The following is a 3,353-nucleotide window of genomic DNA, read 5'->3' as shown; positions in this document are numbered from 1 at the left end:
TTTTGTTTTGTTCTTTAAATTGGTGTTGGATATCAGAATCAGTATGTGAGAAAATGGGAATCACTTGAATCATCTGCTTGAGTATGGAGACTCTGTACAAGTGAAGTATCTCAGTCTTTCTGCTGCTGCTGCTAAGTTGCTTCAGTCGGGTCCGACTCTGTGCGACCCCACAGACAGCAGCCCACCAGGCTCCCCCATCTCAGTCTTAGCCCTCTGTAAAATGAAGCACTATTTTATTTCAAAATTTCTTGTATTTACTCTTGACAAGAATGCCCCTGAGCCTGTAAATTATTACTATTGTTGGTACTAAGTGGCATAAATGAGAGATTGAACTTATTAAATAATCATTTAAATTATATATTCAATCAATAGTAAGGGACAATCTATTAAAAGTGTTTTCTGGCCTGAAAAAAATTATATTTTCACATCATTGTTTGAATCATTTTCAAAGGACAATTTGAAGCATTCATTCAGTGTACAGCACTTATAGTTCAGTGGCTCAAAGTCTTAAATCCTGTGCCTGGGTGGATGTTGTATTGTACAGTAGTAATTTTGTAAATTATTTACAATAAAGAGGAAAACACGAGAGAAAAGATCTATCTGTGTACTGCTCCCAGTTTTACAACAAGGGAATACTGTTAAATTTCCAAAGTAGCTTCAGTAGTTCAGTAGTTGAGATATTCCATCCCTCTCCCCCTCCCCAACTTCCTGTTTCATCACAAATATTTATCATTTTATTCATCGGTTCTCCACCCGCCTTGTGGGCTGTTGCGGTTGCTGTCACCGAGCCAAGAGGCTGGGGAATGCCTATCCACAAGCAGCCTGGGGCGTCTGGCTAGGGCGCTTACGAGGCCCTGTGACTGGCTAACATTGAACTGTCGACAGTATTGTGCCATTGAGATCAATGTAGAGTCAGCTATTTAAATAATTACCAGGATCACCAATAACAGGCACGTTGTTACTAGTCATAGTGAAAATATACATACTATTTGTGGCGAGGAAAAACCTGAGGTCTCCAGCATTTGGAGCTGTCATTCTGACGTGCTGTGGAAACATTAGAATTAAAGAAAAGGGAAAATGACTATTTAAACAAAATGACTACCTAAACAGGCTAGTCCGTTTGAGTGCTTGGTTAGTGGTTTTAAAGACTTGTCTGGGTTTCCTGAAAACTTCATTTGGTATTAATTGGGTGCTCATTTTTAAAAGATTTAATATAATCTACAGAATACAAATGCAATACGATATGTAATAACAGAGTAGCATACCGTGGCATACTCCACTTGTTTCTGAAGGGATGGATATTTTCGAAGAGTATTGGACCAGAAATTTTGTAGGCTGGAATGATGGGTTTGGAGAGGAAGACTGCAGAGGTGCCCTCCTCGTTGCATTGTATTATCAGTTGTGTCCTATCAACATAACTGGTCACCAGTGATGCTAACCTTGATCGCTTAGTTAAGGGATAGTCTGCTAGGGTTTCCACTGTAAAGTTATGACTTTTCTCTTTCCATATTCTGTTCATTGGAAGTCAGCCCGCATTAAAGGGAGAATAATTAAGCTTGGAGGGAGGGAGTACCTACATGATTTATTTATTTTTGGTATGGAGGCATGGATATTTATTTTATTTTGGGGGTTATCATCCAATCTTTATTTTGTTGCTGGCAAGCTGATTTTAAACTTTTAAAATTGTATTTTGCTTAGCCATCTGATATCCCGTGTACGTAGCTTGGTGCCACATTCATCGCCTGACATTTTGGCCTCTCTCACCTCCACGTGTTTACATTCTTTCTTCAAACCAATAGATTTGGTTTTGCTGCTCTGGTTAGTACTTAAGGTCACTTTCATAGTTACGTCTTAACGTGTGCACTGTGGAAGGAGAAGTCATAACACGAAACTTCTTGTCAGCAGATTGGCGAACTTACCTGAGAAACTGAGACTCAAGATCGTGAGGATGTGTGACTAGGACCGAAAGCAGATTTCCAGGTAGGAAATCAAAATGATTTTCTTGAACTCCTTGGCACTTGATTTTGTAGAAGTCAAATCACCATTTCTTGTGAGATGCAAAACTCCAAAAGGAGGGGTGGCATGAATATTGAGGTTGCATTAGCAAATCATGTTGTGTTCCTCTTTTAGATTCTTTTATTTGACTTTTACACAGTAAGGTAATAGCTGAGCTTTGAAATGAAACCCAAGGGGACCTTGCAGAAGGCTATCTGTATTTACAAAATTTTTTTTCATATGATTTTGATGGTTGAGGCCTATTGAGAAGTACCCATTGGAGTAGAAATAATCAGATTTATCTTGTCAGAAAAGACAGCTACTGGTTACAGGAGGTTTTATTTGTTTCACAGAATATTTACTAAATAAGTGTTGATTTCTAGTTTGCATTTCTGATCAACTCCACTAAGATGCAGTAAGGTCATAAACTCTGCTGGAAGGGAGGAGGAAGCTCCCAGTCACAAATGCGCTCTACTTTCTGCATGCTGAGCTGATAAAAGGAAGCATCAGTTTGCCAGCAGCTTTCATTGCAGCAATCTTACAAAGAGTAAGCTAAAAAAAAAAAAAAATCAAGTTCATGAGAACAGGAAGAGAAACAACTGAAAAGCAGGAATACAACCAGAGTTAACATCATGTAGTGATTCTTACCTCTGCTGCTGGAAGTGTAAAAGCAGTGTGATTTCTCAGCTCCATGGCAACATGAAGAACCTGTTCTGTCGGAGGGTGTGTATACACAAATGCATTCAAAGCATGGGCTTGAGAGTGAGTTTGGGGGAGGAGGGATGCGGGGCCCAACCCTCCAAGTCTTGCCCACACATTTTTATGTGTGTTTTATAATAAGGCCTTTGTGCAGGGAAGCCAGATAGAAGTTCGTGTCCGCTGCCCCCTGGTCTTTTACATGGTCTCACTGCCATCACCCACCTCCCTTCTCTCCTCAGAAAAGAAGCAAGAAAAGGCAGTGAAAGAATGCTGCTGGAAGGGAAATGCCCCTCTCCTTTTCTCTTTTTGGAATGTCGACAGAGTTATTGCTTTTCTGTGTGTCTCTAGGGATCCTTGGCTGCTTCTGTCCACCGTCCTCTTCTAGGCAAAGCCTTTGAATCACAGTCTTCACATGGGGGCTCGTGAAAGCTGTAATCAGCTTCCCCCTTTGTGGGGAGGGGTGCTTTCTGGTGCGCTGGTGTCCTGTCTTCTGAGGACCCAGGGGCAGCATGGAGTGATTGGTGCATGAAGTCTCCCGGCCCACAGTTACTGGCGTCTGTCTCAACTCTGAAACTTCAAGTCCCTTCTCTCACTCATACCTCACAGACACACTCATCTGCATCAGTTCCCTCCCCCCACCGCCCCCACCCCCCACACAC

At 41.5% G+C, this 3,353-nt stretch overlaps 1 protein-coding gene across 17 annotated transcripts in view; it reads left to right on the top strand.

The window, feature by feature from the left end:
- Window positions 1-3,353, top strand: part of HIVEP2 (human immunodeficiency virus type I enhancer binding protein 2) — a 222,470-nt gene that overhangs the window by 51,288 nt on the left and 167,829 nt on the right. For 7 of the 17 annotated variants that reach the window (XM_010851453.1, XM_010851446.1, XM_010851447.1 and 4 more), the window contains exon 2: window positions 1,906-1,980. The exons of 2 other annotated variants lie outside the window; for them this stretch is intronic. The gene's annotated coding sequence lies outside the window, so the exon portion shown is untranslated. Of the gene's footprint in view, window positions 1-27; window positions 1,981-3,353 lie in introns of those variants that run through there. 8 more of the 17 variants (XM_010851451.1, XM_010851457.1, XM_010851450.1 and 5 more) reach the window with 4 other exon arrangements.

This window comes from Bison bison, unplaced genomic scaffold (genome assembly GCF_000754665.1).
Source record: "Bison bison bison isolate TAMUID 2011002044 unplaced genomic scaffold, Bison_UMD1.0 scf7180017864303, whole genome shotgun sequence".
NCBI classification, from domain to species: domain Eukaryota; kingdom Metazoa; phylum Chordata; class Mammalia; order Artiodactyla; family Bovidae; genus Bison; species Bison bison.
Note: the sequence above shows the minus strand (reverse complement) of the source record. Positions and strands in the feature narration are given on the sequence as shown.